The sequence below is a fragment of the Neofelis nebulosa genome, chromosome 13 (assembly GCF_028018385.1).
Source record: "Neofelis nebulosa isolate mNeoNeb1 chromosome 13, mNeoNeb1.pri, whole genome shotgun sequence".
Lineage (NCBI taxonomy): Eukaryota > Metazoa > Chordata > Mammalia > Carnivora > Felidae > Neofelis > Neofelis nebulosa.
In genome coordinates, this window is record NC_080794.1 from 24,161,587 (window position 1) to 24,184,441 (window position 22,855).

Sequence of the window (22,855 nt, forward strand, 5' to 3'; positions counted from 1 at the left end):
TCCGTGAAAGACCTTACCAGCATTCTGTCATGTTATTTAAAGCGAAGGGGACCTTAGGGTGGCTTTACAGTAAGGATTAATGAAACACCTCTGCGTACAAACTCAATCCCTTTGGTTTCAGGTGAGAGAGCAGTTATGTGTGGCACTGGAGTGGTATAGTTTCTTCGAAGAAGAATCAGGGGCCACATGCAAAGAGGTCGGCTCCAGACATCATCACATGATTTGAATGGAGGGGGTTTCCTTTTTACCCCTTGTTTTTTTTAAAAAAAAAACACATGAAGACCAGCAGTGGGGGCCATCACATGTTGCTTCCCTTTCTGGCTTTCAAAGGTGCAGAGCCAGATGAAGGAGTGCCTAGCTGCCCTCTCCACTCTCGTGGCCAAGGTGGAGGAAGATCTAGACAACGCGCGGAAGGATGTCATCATTTCACAAGTAATGAACACCATGTTACGACGAGATGTGCATGAAGCGAGAGGCGGTTGAAAAGGCCTCGCTGTCTTCAAGTCAAACGTGGGGTGTTTGATTCGGTCTTTGCCCACTGTGTCCTTCCTCTCCTACATTTTTTGAACATTTGGAGTTTGGTAGAAGTAGCTGCAGAACGGAACGTTATTCCAGGGCCTGGCGGCTGCCTCCCCATCTGTATGTATGGTGGAATCTGTCCTCCCTGGGCTCTCCCCTACCGAGGCCTGGTGGGTAGGTGGTGTTGTGCCCTCAGGTGTGGAGTGCGTGCCATCTGAGCTCGTCCCACGCCGTGCTCACGGTCCGTTCTGGTAACAAACCCAGCACATACGAACCACTGTGGTGCAGCCGCTCTGTTACTGGCACCGTGTCCTGGGCTGGCTCTGGTTGTGCGTGTGCTCTGTGCTCCCGGGTCATGGCCTGTAAGGGCTGCCGAGCGTTCTCGACCCAGGGCACTTAGAGTCCAGATCTGCTTGGGAGGGAGAGAGTGTCAGCTCCCTGGGGGCAGCCCTCCCCAGCAGCTGCCGGCCTGTGCTTCTCACTCGCGTGGGGCGGTGTGTCCTGTGCCGAGCACACGTGGAAGATGCTCTCCGTGCGTCACCCAGATCGATAGGCTCTCAGGATGGCCCCTTGAGCAACCTCAGCAGCATTAGCAGTAACCAGGACTCGCTGTACGATGCCCCCAAAAAGAAGGTCATCAGTCTTCAGTGTGCTGCTTGCTAGGCAAGAAATAAAAGGTCCACCCCGGCCACGCTAGTGACAAGACCGCCTGAACAGGTTGGTGTCCCTTGCGTGGCTCTCGCATGCGGGAGGTCTTACTGGCATCGTTCCTCTAGATCCGCAGTCACTCGACCTGCAGACCCCTCCCCCTTTCGGGAGACCTCACGTGGCTGTTGACACCCCCCGCCTCCCATTTCATCACTCTGCTTCCCCACAGCCGCTGAATTGGAGGTTGAAAACCCTTCCCAGGGTGCCCTGGGACTCAGCAAATTGGGTGGACAAACTGATAAACACAGTAAATTTTAAAAAATAAGCATTGTGTTATTTGTCATCTTGCTGAGCAGTTCTCAGCTGTACCTGCTTTTGAAGCAGTGGTTGTTTGTTCAGTGTTCTATATCGCTGCAAATAGGTTATATCTCCTCCACAGTGAACCTGAGGCCCGTATTAAAGTATGGTTCCTGGAGGACGTAGAGCATGTATGAAATCTGGAAAGGACCCCCGAGGATTCCCAGTCCACCTTGAGAAGTTGTGCAGGGAGGGCGTGACCCCAGAGCACTTGACTCTGAGCCTGGCTCCTGCACAGATGAGTTTGGGGCTCTGGGGAAGCTACGTAGTAGCATTCCTGTGCTTCCTTTTAATCACTTGTAAATGGGAACAGTGGGAGCACTGCAGTCTCGTGGCTTTTAAGAGTGTCTGCATCTAAATATCCACGAGATACTATGATCACAGAAGCTCCATCTCATTATGTGTAACTGCAGCCCCTGTGAGGACATGGTCAGCAGCATTCAGAAACTGTCATTCATCTGGTGGTCTCTCTGGAGTACTCACTAGGTTGCCCTCCTTTTTCCTTCCCCTGTAGTTTTTGAGTTTCTCCTAAATAGACTCTGACCTTTGCAATCTATTCAGTACCTCTTATTTTGAACTGGTCTTGATTCTGACAACGAGTAACAGCAGTGGGTTTTGTTTCCTACCAAGCAGCTGAGGCACTGTGATGCCCGGGATGGGGGCCCACAGGAGTGGTGCGGGCATATCTCACTGGGACTTTCCACTGCAGAGCAGGTTGCATGTGGGTTGAGCGTGTCCCAGAGCTGAATTAAGTGGATGAAGGAGGCAGGTTGAGACCACATCCCAGTGATCCGACAACTGAAAAATAAAAGTGAGCCCTCTTCAACAGAAGAGGTGGTTTGCAGTCTAGCAGGGTGGAGCAGGAGGTGGGCCAAGTGGGGACATTGGAGATGGTGGGATGACGGTACGGGGCCTTGAGGCGGGGAAGAACTCAGTGGGCTCTGCGATACTGGACAGCAGGCAACGCATGTGGCCACTCTTCGGTGCCCCGAGTGCCTACGAGGTCTGGAGTGGGGTGCCTCACGTCCACACTGGGCCCACAGGGCACCTTCCCGCTAGAGGCTGTTTCCCCTTCAGTCCCCGGACTTGTCCGTTGGTTTCTCTTTCTGTCTGCCTCAATGTAGTCTCCTTCCCAGAACTCATAATAAGGATCATGACCGTCACGCTGTCAGTTGTAGTTCAGGTGAAATGCCGTTATTTCTGTTACTGCTCACAATTCCGTAGGAACCCTCAGGCTTTTGGTTCCTGGGAATGGAAATTTGTAGAAACTGTTTAATAGTGGTCTGATTTGAATGTCCCTATGTTTGAAGTGTATAAAAGTGTTTTACACTAACTTGGATAGTTGCCACCTGGCTGTATGCAATTTGATACTGAAAGTAGACCTTTTGCTCCTGGAACCATGCTGGGAAAAATTCTGTCCCTTAGATGTTGCTGATGTGTTTTCGTTCGCATCCTTATACTTTCTGTAATGAAAACACTAAGATTCGTGGTAGTGCCTTCTGGTTCTCCCACCCCAGTGCTCCCCGAAATGTGTATTTTTGTAAGTTCAGAGGTAACAAAAAGTGTGGGTTGGCTGCTTTCTGCGTGGAGCCTGCTTTGGGTCGTCTTCCTCCTTTCTCTCTGCCCCTTTCTCCTCATACACACTTGTTCTCTCTCTCTGTCTCTCTTTGTCTCTCTCTCTCTCTCTCTCTCTCTCTCTCCCTCTCTCCCTCTCTCTCTCAAACTCTAAAAACAGGGGCAACTGGGTGGCTCAGTTAGTGAAGCATCTGAGTCTTGGTTTTGGCACAGGTCATGTTCTCACACTTGGTGAATTTGAGCCTCGCATTGGACGCAGTGCTGACAGTGGGGAGTTTGCTTAGGATTCTCTCTCCCCCTCTCTCTCTGCCCCTGCTCCACTCTTGCTGTTTCTGTCTCTTTCAAAAATGAAAAAAAACTATAAAAAATAAATACACAAACCAATTAACTATTGAGAAACCAATAGTTTCACAGATATGAGGAGTTTGGTTTCTTTCATTTTTGGTATTTGACACTGATAGTCTTCAGAAATATTTTTGACATCCTAACACGTTGCCTGCAGCCTGGGAATAGAGCCTGTAAGTTGTGTTTTGGGGGTAGCCGGATATCTCACTGCAACCCAGGGCCCTGTGCTCTGGAGGAATGTTTCAGTTATTTATTTGAAAAGACACAAAACGTTGCATTCTCCTTCTACAAAACCAGAACTGATTTACTCCCACACCACTACTTAAGACTGTCATATTGCCATAAGAACGAACACATGAATGTGAGGAGAACAGGGCAAGGGAAAGGGTGCTGTGGGACTGTCCCAGCGTGTGGCACAGTCTTCAGATTAAAGACTATTTGGAAAGCGAAAAGGAAGTATCTTCTATGGCAGGAAGGTGATTTCACATAGACAGTGGAGCAGGCCCAGGCAGCCCAGGACTCTGCTGACTTGTGCCCGGTCAGGGTCCTGGCACAAGTGTGGCCCTGTCTCCCTTTACCCCCTGGGACTGCCTTCTGGGCAGGGGGCCCGATGGCTGTCAGGAATGTGGGTAAATACCTGTAAACAAAATTGCAGAGCGAGGTCATTTTAAAGGGCTGGTAACTTTAGTATACACTTTTGTTTTTTAATTTCCAATCAGTCTTGATTTCTGGAGGATGACAAAACTTTAGGAAGGCACCTTCTTGGAGAAAACAGTGTAGACCCAAGGACATTTGTGACTTAGCTGCTGGGTCAGCAGAGACTCTCCCTGCAGACTTCTGGGTCACTTCCTCTCTGTCCGCTATGCAGCCAAAGAAGATGCAGCTGGTCGTCGGTCCGTGACATGCTGACCTGCCCCAGCCCCTCGGCGACGGCGCCACGGGAGGCTCTTTGACTGGAATGTGAGCAATGGTGGAGAATGGCCGACTTCGTATGTAACAAGGCTGTGGCGCGCTCAGACTTCAATGATCTATGATGACTCCTAACTTCTGCTTATCTGCTTGAATATTAGTGTGCTCTTCCACCTACTACAGCTAGGCATCGTGGGTGTCCTCAGTGCGTTGGCTCTATCAGAGCCTAGTCCTGGGGGCCTGGGCAGCTTGCCTGGAGTGACCCGCAGAACCTGGGAGCTGAGGCCGCGGCAAGCCTGGGCGGGGGGGGACCTGGGCCTGTCCTCCCCCCACCCCTGCCCCACGCCCACCCTGGGCTCCCTGGCACCACAAATCTCAGAAGACCAATCAGGAAGCACTGGGCTCCCACCGCGGGGCAGGGTGCTGGGTGTGCACCCAGGAGGAAGACGCGAGACCCTGGAAATAATGTAGTGCAACTCTAATAAAGGTTTTAGTGTTCTTATGGAAATCAACTTTTTACATTTGTTTGTAAACAAGTTTAAAGAGTGGACCTCATTCCCCATTTGTAGATTTTCCTTACGTTTTTTATGTTTATTTATTATTGAGAGACAGAGAGACAGAGCATGAGCATGGGAGGGGCAGAGACAGGAGAAGACACAGATTCCGAAGCAGCCCTCACGAGGCCACTTCAGGAGGCTGTGGCACAAGATCCCTCATAGCTCAGGCGACTCTGGGATGGTTCCTTCCCTCCCCGCCACAGAGAGCTTATGGCCATTGGCTCAAGGGATGGACGCCCTGACCCGTGGGCCTTGTGTGGAGGGCACAGTTGACAATCGCTGGGATTTCCTCTTCCTGTACTGTCTCTCCCACCAGGGCCGATCGTTTATTAACTGTGAAGGACACATAGTTTCTTTCTGTGGAGTAAGACTTCCCTTCTCCTTTCTGTCAGGGTATAGTTAGGTCATTCTATGTCTTCCTGTTGAGAACCTTTGCTGGCTGATCTTTAGTTTCTGCACTTCCTAGTCCTTAATGTTAAGTGTGAGGTTTGGAACAACAAAGTGCTTCCCTGCGTTTTACATCTAAGATTCTGTTTTTTACCCACCAAAGCTGGGCAAGCGTTAGGTATCTGAGAGTTTCTGGAAACAGACCAATTCCCCATAGGTATATTAGGTTGCACATGGTTTATTAAAACTTGATTTGGTGAATCCAATGATGCTGAAAAAAGAAATGTCAATTGAGAAACAGACCAAGCACCGAGCAGATGTCGAGGGGTGTGGCCTCTCTGAGAACACGCGTTAGCCATCCTTGGCTGTGCTCGCCCCATACTGAATGTTCCGGGGCTTGCAGGCCTTTCCACAGACACGCCAGGTCCCACCGAATACCCTTGACTCTCCTACCCCTCCACACTCCTCCTTGAGGCCACTCTACCCTCATCACTGCTGCCCTTAAGGTCCTTTCTTGTGTGTCATGTTGAGTGTTCTGAATGCAATTGTGACTTCACACTGTCCTCCTCGCCTTTTGCTGGCCGAGTCCTGCCACCTCCCAGGTGGGTGCTCCGCGGTACCGGGAGGGGGTCTGTCCCCATGGCCTCTGCAGAGGGGCAGCAGGTGCATGCCCGAGAGGGGTTGTTGCCACCTTCCTGATAATGTGGCTTCACTTGATGGTGTTTCTCAACATCTCTGACGTTCTGCTTTCTCTTACCCCCCTGTCGCTTGAGTCCTCGGTGGGAAGAAGTGGCATGGATTCTTCTGATTCTCCTCCTTGTCTTCTGCGGCACCTTTCCCCGTCCTGACTTGAGGCCAGCTCTGTGTCCACACCACCCGGTCGGTGTGTGGGCAGATTTCAGCGGGAGCAGGGAGGCTCCATCCTGCCCAGCTTCGGTGCTTCCTGGGCCCCGTGCCCTGTCCCTTCTTGGTGTATCTTACCTGACTCTTTTAAGAACATTCATCCGTGTACTCCCCAGCCCCCTCCCCAGGGAGTCCAGAGTGGTCTCCAGGTCCTCCACGTAGCTGCACTTACAAAGACTGCTTTTCCAAATAAAGTCACATGCACAGGTTCCAGAGATTTGGACATAGATGGGACCACCTCCCCAGTCCACCTGTTTCTGGAGAAGGCTTGCTCTGCCTGTTCCTACTCCGGAGGCATCAGGGTGGGGAGAACGGGCCCAACCCTCCCACGGGGAAGAGAACTCTCGGGTCACACGACAGGCCCTAGACTGTCCATGCAGAAAGCAGAAGATGGAAAATTGTCAAGAGGACCTCTGGCGTGCATCAGGATTACTGCCGGTTGATCTTCTCACTCGAGTGGGCCTCTTCTAGCCACGAGCGTGCACGTGCCTGGTGGGTGTGAGTGTTCTCTGCTTTGGTAGAAGGCACTTTCAGGGACCCCTGAGACAGGAACCACTCTGGAAAGGCACCAGGACGTGCGTGGGAGACAGTGATGCAGGAGCAAACCATCCTGCCCACACATGAGAGGAAGCAGCATCAGGCCTGGACGCCAGGATGCCAGCCAGGCTGGGCTGTGGTGAGGGCCAGATGCAGGGAGGCCTGTGTCCCACTCTGCCGCTTCCAAGGCCTCCATCCGCTGTGAGCATGGGCATGGTGGCCGCCCACAGGTTTTCGGGGCACACACACCAGAGCACATCCAGCAGTTAGAGGGTAGGTCAGCCTCTCCTGCGCAATCACTGGCTGCCGTCCCGCTTGCTTGGATTGTTTTCAGTGCGTCCGGCCAGCCATCCTTAGAGGAGGCGAACAGACCTTTCACTACTGGTGCTGAGGAGAAGCCCACAGCCTAGACTCCGTGCTTCAGGGCCATGGCTCTGGTTTTCAGGCCAGGATGCTCTCAGAATATTAAGTAAAAGCTATTTGTAAACTTTTTCAGGAGAATAAAATAATGTCCATTAATTTAAAATTTTTTAATTAGGGTAGCCTGGGTGGCTCAGTTGGTTGAGCTTCTGACTCTTGACCTCGGCTCAGGTCACGATCTCATGGTTTATGGGTTTGAGGCCCGCCTCGAGCCCTGGGCTGACAGCACAGACCCTGCTTGGGATTCTCTCTCTCCCCTCCCCCACTCACACATGTGTTCTGTCTCAAAATAAAGTTAACAAAAATAAAAAAAATTTTCACTTGTAATTAAAGCAGTGAGTAAGGCATCGTCACATTGCAAAAATAGAGGGCTAACGTTGTCTTAGTCTCCAACATCTTATTTTCATTTTTATTTGTGTTAATTTTTAAACCCACGGGGCTGTGGGTGTGCATTTGGTGGCCCAGCTGCCCAGCATCCCCAAGCTTAGAGCTGTCACACTGTGGCCAGAGAGCTTGTTGTGGCCTCTGAGAGCTGTTCTCCCAGGTGTCCCTGACCCCGGGCCCTGCTCTTTCAGATGTGGAATCTTAGGAAGGCCACACCATGCCCATTCCCCAGGAAGAGGGGTTGCTGATGAGATCCATGGGAGACTGACCCTATTTTGTGCTATGAGTCACCAGTGTCCTTCTGTCTCCCTTTTCCCAAAGGTGATTTTCCTCTTGTTTTCATTTGGGTTTTGTGTTTCTTACAATCCCCTGTGTGGGCTTCACTCCTCATTGACTACACTTTTCTGAATGATGTAAGTGGAAAGGAGCAGAGATGGGGGCCAAGACCGTGAAAGTTTCTGGGCACCATGAGCACACCAAGGAAGAGACTATCTTAATGCTGGTGTGAAATTGGTCTTTTGAAAGGCAGAGACACAGACCAGGGGGACACAGCTTTCCTGTGAACCCACACTGGCACGAGTTGGTCTGTCTTGGGAGCTGATGTTCCCACAAAACGTGACCCTGTGCTTCTATACATGTGTTCGCGTAGGTACGTGGGGGCTTAGAATCTCCCATCACAAACAGTTCCTGTATTGATGATTCTAGCATCTTGTCTTCAAGAGCAGAGATTTCATCAGGGGACTTGGTCACCTATGCTCTCTGCTAGTGGGTGTTCCTGCCACACACCATGTCTTTGAATACTTTCGACCTTAAACTCCCCTCCACGACTCTAATTTTCCTGCTCTGTCACTTTGCGTGGGATATACTAGGGAGCTGTTTTCTAAGTCCCATATTCTCATGAAAAGCCCCAAATAGGAGAGCCGAGGGATTGTCCCGTGGGAGAGCGGGCCCTGCACCTGACGCGGCATGGCCTTACGCTGCCACTTCTCCCGGTGGTGTTTCCTAGTCAGGAAGTGTAGGTAAAAGGAATCTTGAAACTGTGCTCAGAGTTTTCTTTAGGCTTCACCGGCTTCCGATTGGACCTTCCCGTCCCTACTGTGAGGGACCATCCCTCTGATCTGTTTGGTCACCTGCGGTGCTCGACTTCCTTGGCCCCAATATCTTTCAGGAAAATGAAGCTGTTCTTGGCTGAGGCAGAGCCAGGAAATCATTCCCAAAAGAGGGTGAAGTCTGTCGTGTGGGTATTTTAGACACAAGTGTAGGTTCCTCCCTGACTTGCTGAGCCCACACCTTCCACAGAAGCCACGTGAGGATGTCGAGGCCCTGAGAGCCGACTCCCGAGCCGGTGAAGTCACCATTGCTCTCATCGTCGTTTCTGTTCCCGTGGCTTTGAAACATGCTGGATGTTGGGAGAACCCCTGGGACAGTTGTGGGCACCCTGTGGCCATTCCAGGTGTTGGAGCTGGTTCTACCCCCATCACAAATCCCAAGGACACTGGGCAGTGGCCAGGGCCGGTTTGCTTTTTCGATATACTCTGGGATTGTCATCCAGATGTGTGGACGTGGTGACCCCTGGACAGCCCTGTGGAGTGGCCTTTGTACCATTTTGTGGTCCCTTGATTGTGACAGCTCTAAAGGCTTCCTGACCTGCCATATTTTGACTACAGCTTGTGATCTGCTTCACTATTCCCGGTGTTAAATGTAGAAAGGGGCTTTAGATGATAAATTCTGATAGTCTCTTATGTCACCTTCGAGTATGTAAGAATATGTAAACCCAGTAGTACTTCAAGTAAAGAGATGCTGTCTAAACATTTTACCTCACTGTCTTTGACTAGCGTCCTCAGAGTCTCTGCGATGTGGGATTGTTGACTTGCTTTCCACCTCTGCTATGAGCTGAGGCTTGCAAAGTGCTTCTCCTAATCCCGCTACCTGATGAAAGAGAACCTTTTCACCATATGAATATAAAAAATTCCAAGTTTTGTACACCTACTGTTGGATTTGGGATGACTCACTGGCCCGGAGCACATTAGTTTCTGTTTTCCCTGTAAACTTGACTCTGAGCCCTACTGACAAGATGGGCCTGGCAGACTAAGGGGAGACTGGCAAAGGCAGGGACTGGGGGTGTGGAAGATTGGGGCCTAGGGGTGTAGAGATCCCACCAGGTGACCTCACTTGTCATCTTAGAAGGCACCAACGCCCTCCCACAATTCCTAGTTCTTTCCCTTCCCTTCCCTTCCCTTCCCTTCCTTTCCCTTCCCCTCCTTCCCTTCAAGCATACACAAGTTGAGAGAGAATGAGTTTTAAGAACACCAGACCCTCAAGGAAAAGAGCCTGAAAGAGGAACAAAAGCCTCTCATAGTTACGGCAGGAAGTTCGGCATGTGGCAGGACTGGATGGACAAGGTCGGTGTTGGCAGCATATGCCGGTTCACTGCGGGCACAGAGTTGGTGAAGTAGGGGCTCAGACTTCTTGCAGAAGAGCTTTGAGTCCATGCGCTGAAGGTGAGATCCTCCTCTGTTGACTGACCTTTCTCATGAAGTGTTCCTGCGTTTTAGAAGCTCTTTTAGGATTCTCATGTGTGCCGGGGTGTGGGCAATGTGGCAGAAGGCCTTACTTGGGGGCGGTGGGGGGGCTCTGGGTGGAGGACAGAAGCCCAGAAGCATCTTGAGTGTGGGTGTTGGTGTCACTGCTGCCCCCGGTTCACCACGAGCCTAATCTGTGCCAGTCTGTAGACCAGAACCAGATCAGAGACTCTGCTTCTTGGCGCTGGCGAGCCTTCAGCCAGCTGGTGCCAGAACCAGATCTAGGGCTGTCCTTCAGTGCGGGGGTGAGGCTTCAGCCAGCAGGTGCTTTGCTGTCCTTCAGGCATTGATGACCTGGCCCTCTGTGTAGTCACTTCCCGTGAGTCCGGGAGAGAGCACTCACTGAGGACAGTGGGCGAGCCTCCTCTGCCATCCAGCTATAGGGCTCAGCATGGTTGACTGCACATATCAGCCTTTGGTGGCACTTTGCATCCTCTGTCCTGAGACACCCGGAGCTCGTCCGGTCTATTCCACGCCCCATGCAAGAGACTCAGGTGTAGCGGGGTGGTGTTACATGTTTCTCCAGCGAGGTACCTATATACATTCTGCAGACCTCCCTGTGGATGTGAATTTCCCAGTTTGAGCAGTGTCTCTTATTCGGACCCAAGAGATGTCTGCCTCTGTTGTGCATAGAAGGGAAGCCATCAGCTGATATGGAATTTCTGGTCTATAATTCTAACCTGTCCCTTGTAATTCCAGATGCTGCTCAGATCGGACTCTGTGTTGAGCCAAGTGCAGAACTGCACCACTGGGTCACAGTGAGCCACACTGAACTGTGTTCACACAGAGCAGATATTTGGGGCGTCCTAGGGGCACCGCACACCAGGTCTGGAATTTGCCTACGCTGGGGTTGGACAAAGAGTGAGCTACAGGAAACAGACAGGGACGTTTCCTGGTGTGACTGTCATTCCTGGAGATATCTAGACAGGCAGAGTGGAGAGTGGAATCATCTTTGGATTCTACAAAGTTGCCTGGTTGCCTTTTGCAGTACAGATAACCCATCACCCCCGTGTGCTTGGGACAGTGAAACAGGTAGAGGCCTTTCCTTCCTGAAACAAAGCCTGTGCCCATTGGGTTGTAGGGATTTGAAACGGAGAGAAATTCATGGTCTGTTGGGGCTCTAGCTCTGGGTTGGCAAAATGACACATTGGGGCAAACAATGAATCTATCAAGGAGAAGCTTGATGGCAGTAACAGCAAAGCTGTCACTGCTGGCTTCTCTGCTTCTGTTGTCCTCTCAACACCTTGAGCTCTGTCCTTACTGGGCCCCGAAGCTTCCCTGAGGAGCCTTCCTTCCCGCCAGCCTGTCTGCAGCTGCCTTTCCCCCGTGTCTTCTGCCTGTGGTCCTTCACTCACCCTGGACATTACTGTATTTCCGTGGAGGCTCTCTGGGGCTGGGACCTGTCCTCCTTACCTCGTGCCTGGCCTGGCACCGTGCAGGCGCTCAGCGATATCTCATGAGTTACCAGCCGCTGCGGTGATGGTACCCAGACAGCTGACGGAAATGGCCAGGTGTCTACACCTGGTATAGTGGGGAGACTGCCCTTACAGATGAATTTGGTGGGGTGCTGCCATGGGCTCACAGCCCCTCTCTCCGTGCCTCCCTGCACCTGTAGGCAAGCTTGGCTTCCAGCTCTTCCAGATTGGACCAACTTGTCAGAAATCTAGGTGGCTCAGTCTATTATGTGTCTGACTCCCGGTTTCGGCTCAGGTCATGATCTCACGGTTCCTGGGTTTGAGCACTGCATCGGGCTGTCTCCTGTCAGTGCAGAGCCTCCTAGGGATTCTCTCTCTCTCAATATCTCTGCACTCCCTGAAATACTGTGCCTTTGTCTAACTCAAAATAAAAAATAAAGATAAAAAAATCAAACTCAAAAACACGTAACTCTGAAGTTCTTTGTAACCTGTCCTCTCTGAGTTGGAAAGAGCCCTGAGATCCCTGTGTTAAGATTTGAGGAGAATGTGATGGAGTCTTGGAGAGGAAAACTCTGCTCAGGCAGGCACGTGTTTGCACGACTGTGGCCTGGGCAGGTGTGGCAACCGCTAGGCCCCAGTCTGCAGTGTTGTCTGGCATCCTGCCCTTGTCTGCGGGTGAGCCAGTGAGGTGGACCTCATTCCTGCTCTCGCTCCTGGGCTCCTTCCTGGCCTTGGGCCAACCCCCTGCCTGGACCATGAAACTAGGCTTCCAGACCACGCCCTCCCTGGTGCTGATGCCTAGTTATAGGCATGATTTTCTCAGTTGGATCAACCTGTTTTGATTAAAGAAAAAACTTGGAAAAATTGCCACTCTGCATCTCTGGCAGTACTCTTAGAAAAGCTCTCTTACAACTTCTTTCTGCTAAGTTTTGTGCTGGGGAGTCCCTTCCACAGGCTGTCCTCCAGGGGAGCTTTGTCAGCACTTTTGAGTGGAAGCTTGGAGGCTGTGGGAGTCCAGTGTGCCTCAGGTCTCCAGGCAGGATGGACATCAGAGCAGAGCCATGGAGGGGAGAGAGTGGCGTGGCTCCAAAGTTTGGAATAAACCTCGCCGCTCTCTTCCTTGAACTGTGCTGAGAAGGGCCTCCTGATTTCCTCTTCACCCCAGCTCCTCCTGACCCAGGTATCTTGTATGGCCCTGAAGAGACCAGGTGGAGGGGTGTCTATGCACCGTGTCCCAGGCAGTAAGAGGGAAGGTTCAGATGCCGGCACTGGGTCACACGTCTGGGCCGTCCACACTGGGGACAGAGCCTGGTGCTGGGAGGCCAGGCAGGGCCGGGGGCTCCCTGGGACCTCGGTAGTCCATATTTTCAGCTTTGGAGGATGTGGGACATCTGGCATTTACTGAACTTGGTGGGCAGATCTCAGAAACGGGCTTGTATATAAATGCTTGGTGCAGGCTGCATTCCAGAAGCTTTGTTCACAAAGTGCTGTGGTGCCCGGTGTGGCACGGAGGCTATGGGTGGCCGACTTCGCCGAGGCCAGAGTGGCGGGAAGCCTAGACTTTCCTGCGTGGCAGACCCTGTATGTGGATAGAGCAGGCGTTGCAATTGCAGTTTCTGTGTAGAGTGGTGGAGTGCATGGTGTCACCAAGAGCGTGAGTCTGTCTCCACCTGTCGCCGTAAATCTCTGGTCCTCATTCCTACGCCACACGGTGGGCAAGTTCCTCGCTTTACAGAGCTAGTGATTGTATCGCCATCTGTGGGTGCCAGGTGTCAGACTCGGCTGTGGAGGGTCCCGGCCTCGTGGCCCTTTCCCCACGCCCCTCAGATCACAATCCCCACCTAGTAGGGTCTTGGGTGGCTTCAGGGATGCCTCCTCCACCAGCTTGCACACAGAGCCTGTTCCCAGGAGGAGCCCTGGTGTGGACAAAGGTGGGGCCTGTTCCCCGAGGACCATGCCCGGGGGTGTGTGATACAGCTGCTATGCCCGGCAGCTGACACCTTTGCTCTGTGACCTGTTTCAGTCAGCTGTCGGCCACGAGTATCAGTCGAAGCTCTCCAAGCACTCGTCCCAGGTCCAGTCCATCAGGGGCATTGGAGGCAAGTTTGGTGTCCAGGTGGACAGAGTTGACCAGGTGAGTGAGGTGTCATGGGAACCAGAGTGCAGGTGATGGAGTCCCTCCCTCTAGAGCAGGGTATGCACTGGGCCTCTCGAGATAGCACCTCGACTCAGGCCTGTGGGGTGGCCGTCCAGTTGCAGAGCTTCTAGAAGCCCCCCGCCCCAGTCCCTGACTCAGATGATGTGTCAGGTTAAGAAGTGAGAAGAAGAACACTGTTTCCTGTAGAAATCCCCCACATTGGTATCTACAGATCAGATAGGCCAGGGACAGACAGCTTTCCACTGCCTAAGATCGTGCCCGTGGGGACCATTTCTAGCCTGGCTCCCTGCATGGGTATCACTGTGACCCGGTGGTGTTCAGGACAGACATGGCAGAGTGCCGCACACGTGCCTGTTTCCAGGGCTAAGGCCCCGTGTCCTGGCGCCTCTGGGCCTCAGTCTCTCAGTCTCTGACTGAGGGCCGTGTATACCCTGTTTTACATCACAGTAGTTGGGTTTAGGAGTTAACCCTCTGTCTGCATTCAGGCTTTACTACATGCCAGCTGCGATTCTGCGTTACTTGCTTGTAAAATGGGGTGACAGAAATCCCTGCGCAGAATCCACACGGTATCCTAGGGCCGTGTGCGCAGATGCCCCCCCACCATGCCCGTTGTCGTTACTGAGGATAGAATTGTTCTTGGAAGAGCTCATGGAAAAGCAGGTGTGCTTGTGGCAGGAGGGGGTCACCGAGGGTTGGCATTGGGGGGCTGAAGTCCACGAGCACAACTTGCCGTGCAGGGCCTGCGGGTGGCTACCAGTCCACCTGCACTGCCTACTGGGCGTTGCAGAATGTTTCCTGGCCGAAAGTTTCCATCCCCAGAGCTTTGGGTGTGAGGTAGTCCTGCCCATGGCTTAGGAAGGTAGAGGTCAAAAACAATACGGTTTGCGGTTTCACACCGTTCACATGCATTCTGGGATCAGATGACCTGTTTTGGAGACCTCTAAAAACGTGTTTCCCTTCTTGTGGTAATTGCACTCTGATGTGGGCTTTGAATACCAGGGGAAAACTGAGAAACACACCTCTCAGAAAGGTAAGGCCTGAGGTCAGTCGAGCGGGGGGAGAGGCCAGTGTCCCCGGAATTGGTTTCCTGGGGAGTGCGGTGTCTCCTCTGGGGAAGACTGTGCTCTCCGGGTGTGTGGGTCCTGTGTCACCGCCACGGAAGCTGTTTTTCTGAGCAGTGTTCCCTGGACAGTCGGCTCTGGGGCCTGGTCAGTGAAGAGCTATCTTTCCCCCCAACAATGTAAACCCAAGCCTTTCAATTAATGATGGTTCACTTTTACTGGACACGGGTGCTCTAATATGTCATTGGCTGACCTTTCAGTTGTGCCCATGTCGTAGAACCTTTTTTACCAATGAAAGAGTGTCACCCTCTCAGAGGACCTGATGTGTCTTGAGCAAGCCGGTTACTTCCTCCTCTTGCTTGTCATCAGATGAGCCAGGGCGCGGGTGCTGTGGCCAGGTGTGGACATTTCCTGTCCCTTTGGAAAGGGATGGTAAGTGTGTAGCTTCCAAAGGGTTACTTTCCCGAGTGGGAACGCGGCTCTTTTCTGCCCCAGGAGCAGGTGCCCGTCACAGGCTTGGGGTCCTCGCTGCCCAGTGCACAAGTTGTAGGCCGAGGCCGGCTCACTGGTGTGTGACCGTGGGTGGTGTTTTCATACGTGTGCGTCATGTCCTGGTGACTCCTAATTCCGGAATGTTGCTGTCGTGAGTGATTGACAAGAGACCAGTCCATCGTCGGTCTTTGTCCCCGACCCCTGTCCTGTCCCCTCAAATTACTCGAGTGACTTTGGCATCAAGTACAGCCTGAAGGCAAACCACATGGACAAGAGTGTCGTGGACTTCAATTTCCAGGGCATGACCGAGAGACACGAGTCACAGAAAGGTCAGCCTGTGGCAGCACGTCCTCACCGCTTGGGGCCCCGTCGTGTGGGACGCCTGCTGCGTCCCCAGAACAGGACCCGGGGAGACAGGCCCACATTACACACACAGCCTTTTTACCTGAACTTGTGAGAGCACTCCTGTCCCTTCCATGGGTTTAGGGGGATTGTCGTCCTTCGGATGCCAGCTCAACCCCAGTCCCGTGAAGGGCCCAAGTCTCCCAAGCTACTTCCTTCTTCTCTGGACCATGGGATCCAGGCGCTATGCAGTTTTTGAAGTTAAAAACCTTGTTCTCTTGTGTCATAGACATTAGTGATTATTAAGAAGCGTAAATTCCTAGAAAAGGAACTGCCGGGTCACGGAAGGTGGAATGTAAAATTTTGGTGGATGCTGCCAGATTATCCTTGCAGGCCCTGCTGGTTTTCCTGTCCCTCGTTAAAACCCCTGCCAGGCATCAGTTATACACTGATGTGTGCATGCGGGGTGTGTTAGAGACGCAGTACCCTCCCGCAGAGGCTGCAGATTGTTGGCTCTTTTGCAATGTTTTACTTCACGTGCATGTTAAAAATGTTCATAAAGATTTTATCTTTTTGAAGTCATCCGTAAACACAGTGTGCTGCTCAAACATACAACCCCTATATCACAAGTCAATAGCTCGCACAACTGAGCCACCAGGAGTCCATGCACATTTAAAGTTTTGTGTGATTTTATTGGTTTATTTGTTTATTTATTCATTTATGTACGTATGCATGTGTGTATTCATGCATTTATTTATTTATTTATAATAAACTGGGAAGCGGCAGACAGAGGGAGAGAGAGATTTCCAAGGAGGCTCCACACTGTCAGTGCAGAGCCTGACGTGGTGCTTAAACTCGCGAGCCACGAGATCATGACTTGAGTGAAACCAGGAGTCTGATGCTTCACCAAATGAGCCACCCAGGTGCCCGTGCACGTTTCAGATTTTGAAAATCATTGCCAACCGTTAACAATAGAGAGCTCACGTAGGAATTAAAAACCCAGAGATCTTTAAAAGATGAATTAAACCCCACGACTGGAAACACCACCAGCTCGGCATTTGCCCAGGGAAGCTGCTGGTGCTCCCGCGGGACACTTCCTGTCACTGGCCTGCCCGTCTGTCGTGAGGCGGTGGACTTGGCCCTGGAGTGCGCATCCCCTGACTGCTACCCATGCCCCTCTGCCCGCCGTGCACCCTGCTGATCAGGGCCTTGTCTTGGATCTTCTTCAGTGCTGTTCAGACTCTCTCCCCGACGTGGCATGTAGGAGTAGAAACCGCCTGTGTAAAATACACCACACCATTTCACTGCATTGTTTCTGACAATGAGTGGAAGCTGGGCTTGCTGCCTTGGTTGGCTAGACTGTTCTGTGGCAGACAGTCATTCGAAAGACACGGCAATAGCAGCATCAAAGGTCTGTAGGGCAGGAACCACACAAGCTGCCTGAACCTCGTGGGCACAGACGGCACACTGGGCTGGAGTCAAAATGAGGCTCATGAGAGAGCCCCAGTCCGGGCCACGTGGAGTAAGTAGCATGAGTATTTTTTAAAAGTGCCCGTGGTAAAAGGGCTGTGATGGACATGCAGCTGAACCGATTGTTGCCATTCTTTTCCTATCAGAAAGAGCAGGCCTTCACGGACCTATTGCCCATGTTGCTTGACGACGGAAACAGCTGGAATTGACCAGCCTTATGGGGTTCCTTCGTGTGTTCTCTTTTGCATGGGGGCGAGGACTTTGTCAGAACTGGTCGGTGAGGTTTTTAGAGGCTCCACATCCTCCCACCCTTTGGAGGGAGGGAGAGTATCTCTTGTCTGTAAAGGCACCAAAGGCACAGGCTGACTGTCCAAAAGCTCAGTTCTTTCCTCTATTCGGGCTAATTTGACATCTGTATAGACATCCTCTGAACTCAAGGGGAGAGGGGCAGTGTCAACAGTGGACCAAGCGAGGATGACCTCAGGGGGAATGTTACCCCCTCAGAATGCCCAGCTTTAAATGTTTTCCCTACTTGTTCCCAATTGTTAAGACCACAAGTTCCTTGTGTGGGGAACCAAGGGCAGTGTTGCTGGGTAATCATTAATAATGTAAGGAGTGCTTTCTGATTGACAATAGTGTTGCCCAAATTTTCCAATGTCTGTAAAATACAAATGTATTGTTCCTGTTGTGGGGAGAGACGGTTTTCCATAGTGAATTTCTCAAAAGTCCGTGGCAGCAAGTCCTAATAGAGTTTTGCTTCATCCCTTAACTTTTTTCCTTTGCTTTTTGTTTCTTCAATTCCATATAGGAGTGAAATTATTGCATGGTATTTGTCTTTCTCTGACAGTTATGTCAGTTAGCATCATACTATCTACTTCAAACATGTCCTTGCAAATGGAAAGGATCCATTCCTTCTTTTGGGTTGTGTGTGTATGTGTGTGTGTGTATGGATATGTATCTGTATCTGTGTCTATATCTATCTATATACATGAATGTATATCCATCTGTATATGTTCATGTCAATATATGTAAATAGATATCTATAAAACTATATCCATATATCAATATATATACATATATATTTATCCATATATCAATATATATCCCCTTATATACATACCCATATATATATACATACACGCACACACACACACATATATATATATATATATATATATATATATATATATATCTACCTATCTATATATCTGTATCTATATAGGAGACGGATGGAGGTACAGAGTATGATGTTAAGTGAAATAAGTGAATCAGAAAAAGGCAAACACCATGCAATAATTTTCCTCATATGTTGAAGTAACAAACAAGCAAATGGAAAAAGAGAGAGAGAGAGAGTGAAAGAACAGACAATCAAGAAACAGACTCTTAAGATTAGAGAACAATCTCATAGTATCAGAGGGGTGGTGGATAGCACTGGGGGGTGGTGAAATCGGTGATGCGGTGGAAGCAGTGTCCTTGTCATAATGAGCGCAGAGTGATCTATGGAATAGTAGACCGGAAAGTAATATAATTCTTCATATAAACTAACTGGAATTTAGAAACAAAACAAGAAAAGACACTGTGAACAAGGAAGAAAATTAAATGAGGACCTCTGCACTCATTGACTAGGTGAATTACATGAGAACTTAGTTATGACACTCTTGCCATGCCTCCAGTGTGTTGAGAGCTACCTTGGAGGAAGTGACAGTGTCTTCTAAGGCACATAGGGCTTTGATACTGCTATTGTGGTGTCTTTGGAATGACCGTCGGCTACAGGGCAGTATTCCCAACCAAGGCAGCAAGGCCAGCTTCCAGTCATTGGCAGTCAATCAATGCCCTGAAATAGTGCAGTGTATTTTACACAGGCCATCCCTAATATAGGGACTCTAACCCTCTCTCTTTTTTTCTCCCTATACACTCTGGCTACTCTACCTGTATGTGTGGGCTTCTCCCTCATTCATTTCCTGGATTAAGAACTATGATGATGAGAGCCAATTGTCTTGTTAGGGAAACTGGTCTGGATCACCTGGCAGAAGAAGAAAGCGGCACTCAGAGATCTTGGAAGGAAGGTTTATTTTACACCGGTGGGCCCAGAGGAGATCATTCTCCAGAGATCTGAGGCCAGAGCATCAATAGAGGGGACAATGTATCGTCCTCGGTTACTTCAGCACCTCTCACGAGTAGTAATTTGGTGCCTGTGGCAAGCAGGGTAGGAAGGAAATCCCGGGAGGGTAGTCTTCAGACTAGGACTAGAATTCCCTTATCAGTCCTGTTGGCCCTCTTCTCAGAGATTGTTCCCTAACATTACACCTTTGGATGCCCCTTTAGACAGACCTAGTCTCTATTAGAGGGCATCATCTTCATTTTTTACGGGCTGGTTCCATTTCTTAGTTCCCTGACTTTGGTTGTGACTATTCCTGACTGATTTACAAAATAACAGCATTTTTTTTCCCCAAGGAAGATGCAGGTGTCCCCTTTATCGGCAGTGAGGAGGCCAAGTGCCCATCTGTTTTAGAGGGCAACTCCTGCCACGGATCTTAGTTTTCTCTGTAATGACGCTAAGGAGTCGGCCACTGGTTAGTCCCACAGAAGCGCCTGTGACTCCTATGCCAGTCCTTTCCCCGTGGCTATTCCTGACCCTCGGCAGATGGGTAGTAACACAGATCATTTAGCCTAGGCCTTAAGGCTGAGCATTATTCTAAGCATCAACTTTTATCCTGAAAATCATTTAATCTCTTTTTTCCGAAGCTTGAGGCACATACGTCAGTGTAAACACTTCCTAAAGTGGCATTGGCCACCTCCTTACTGGCAGGCAAACTAGCATACCCAAAGAGTAACCTTTTAAATCTCCCAGAGTCTTCCATTCAGTGTACCCCATACTTACAAATGGGGCCCAGATTCAAGGAAATCAATACCAACAAAATGTCCTATCCATAAGAGGAAAGTGAGTGCAGATGGGAACATCTCTCTATTTCCCCAGCTTTCTGGGGCAACCTCTGCCAACCCGATGGCAAGGAGTAACACAGTCTACTGATGTTATCAGACTGGCGATTCTTTGAGCTTCTGCCATGCACAGACCAGCCAGCTTCCGGGGTGTGGCTGGAGCAGGGCTGAAGATCCTAAGAATGTAGGATTCTCCGAAAGGTCACTCTGAGTGGGTTCGTCGGACTTGGGTCAGTCTTCCAAGTCGGGGGCTCCTCAGGATTGGCCCTCTTGACTCTGGAGGGGTGGCCCCATGGAGTGATACCCGTAAGTGGCCCTGTCTACTGTCTATTGAGAGGGCCTTCTGTAGTCTTTGACACCAGGCAAGTCCCCTGGTGAGAGGAGGTGTAGACGTGCAGGCAGCCCCACAGCACAAAGTGCAGTCTTACATCCTGGTCACCTTGGCGGGTGATGATGTTGCCAGCTTTGGCATGATGGGGAAAGACATGGCTGTTGAGGAGGGAGTGGTCACTGGCTCCCCTGCAAGTTCAGGTAGTAGGGCTCCAGTGAGGTCATGCTGGCCATGATTCTCCCTTGGCTCCTCGATAGCTGAGGCACTGACCACCTGCTTGGAGCCATGCACAGGGTCGGTTCGGTCCAGGAGGCCAGGGCCAGGGAAGAGGCGCAGGGGCTGGATCCCGTGGCTGAAGAGCTCATTGGTCAGACCCAGATGGTTGTGAAGTGCCAGAAAGGTTTCCCACTGTAACCTCACCAGGATGATCTGCCCCACCTGCACCAAGCTCTCGGGGTACTTGGTGGACATGGCAGAGAAAGCCTCCACCGGCGGTGGCAGCACGTTGAAGTCTCAGGCCACCTGGGCAGACATAGTGCCCTGGGGGTGCTGGTGGCTGGTGATGACGTCCAAGATGCTCAGGAGGCTGTTGATGCTGTCCCCGGGACCATTTCCTTCACACACATTCCTTCCCATCAGGCCCCGACCGAAAGGGCTCCAGAAGCCCATCCTGCACCACGTAGATACTGGCATCCGTCTGGCCTGGACAGTAGACGTAGTCACCCTGGCTGAGCTGCTGGAAGAACACGTGTCAGCAGAGCTCCAGGAAGAGCAGCTTCTCGATGCGGCCCAGCACCCGGACATTCTTGAGCATGTAGAGCACCTTGGGGGGCAGGTGGGAGTTATTCGGATCACCCTCATCAAGTCAGCTTCAAGCACCACGGGTGGGTGCTCCTCCTGTGGCAGTGTTGGCGCCTCCATCTGGATGCCAGGGTCCATAATACCTGGGGCCATCCGGAGCTGGGGATTCCTGAACTCATTCCCAGTCTGCATTCCAGCAGGATGAACACGGCTGTGACCATTACCTCGAGTCCATCCCCAATCATCATGTCCAGCACCTCCTTATTAGCTGCTTTCTTAGCGGCTCTGTCGGCCAGACGATTTCCTTGTGCTGTAATGTTGTCTCCATTCTGGTGTCCTTTGCAATGTAGAACTGTAACTCCTTTGGGAAGCCAGACAGCCTCGAGGAGCTTTCTTCCCTGCCTCAGCAAGGCCCTTTCCTTTGTAGGTTGCTTTCTCTTGGTGTGTGTACAGTAGCAAAGGTGTACTGGGAGTTGGTTGAGTCTCTTGTCCTTGCGAATGGTGAGGGCTCAGATTAAGGCATGTCACTGCGTACCCTGCCTTTTGAACGCCCTGCCCTCTGTGATGAAACTTCTACCATCACTGAACCAGGTGAGGTCTGGGTTCTGTCCAGCCTGCTCACGCAGATCTGAGCAGCTTGCAAATATTTTCTTGGCCACTTCAGAACAGTCATGAACTGGTTTCCCTTCCTCAGAAAGTAGGAAAGTTGCAGGGTTCTGCATCTGCACTGTTTTAAGAGTGACCAGTGGATTCTCACAGAGGAGTCCCCGGTACTGTGCTAGCCGAGAGTTGGAGAAGCATGAGAGTTTCTTCTCATGCACAAAGAGATTCTACACTGAAACAGTCTGTAGCCAGCCAAAACCTGCTGGCAAGGGGCCCTCAAGGATGCCCAGTGGTACATCGACCTCATCACCTAGAATCTGAGAGCAGCAAGCCCCCCCACCAACCTACTACACAACTGTCTATCAACTCTCCTCCTCCCCCAGGATGAGCCCAGTTCTGGCTCTGCAGACATTGGCAGCAATCGGTGAGAGTCCCTGGGCCTCTGCGGCCTTCCTTTGTTTTTCTTTTTTTTTCACCCAGGGCTGAGACCTGCCACCTCTCCCAGGCTGAGTCACAACAAAGCTCTCTTAAATGAACACCAAAGCATAAATCCACTGTGTCATCAAGAGTCACCTTAGGGTGAGTTCCGGAAGATGGCGGCGTAAGAGGACGCTGGGCTCACCGCGCGTCCTGCTAATCACTTAGATTCCACCTACACCTGCCTAAAACCCAGAAAACCGCCAGAGGATTAGCAGAACGGAGTCTCCGGAGCCAAGCACAGACGAGAGGCCCGCGGAAGAGGGTAGGAAGGGCGGCGAGGCGGTGCGCGCTCCACGGACTGGCGGGAGGGAGCCGGGGCGGAGGGGCGGCTCGCCAGCCAAGCAGAGCCCCCGAGTCGGGCTGGCAAAAGCGGAGGGGCCGGACGGACTGTGTTCTGACAGCAAGCGCGACTTAGCGTCTGGGAGGTCATAAGTTAACAGCTCTGCTCAGAAAGCGGGAAGGCTGGAGGACAAAGGGAGGGAGAGCTGCTGAGCCCCCGGACGGACGGCAGAGCTCAGCTGGGCGGGGAACAAAGGCGCTCGCCAGCGCCATCTCCCCCGCCCATCCCCCAGCCAAAATCCCAAAGAGAACCAGTTCCTGCCAGGGAACTTGCTCGCTCCGCGCAAACACCCAACTCTG

The 22,855-nt window shown here is 51.4% G+C and overlaps 1 pseudogene; it reads left to right on the forward strand.

The window, feature by feature from the left end:
* The window catches only part of LOC131492413 (src substrate cortactin-like), a 50,307-nt pseudogene extending 33,037 nt beyond the window's left edge, over positions 1 to 17,270 (forward strand).
* The last annotated feature ends 5,585 nt before the right edge of the window (positions 17,271 to 22,855 follow it).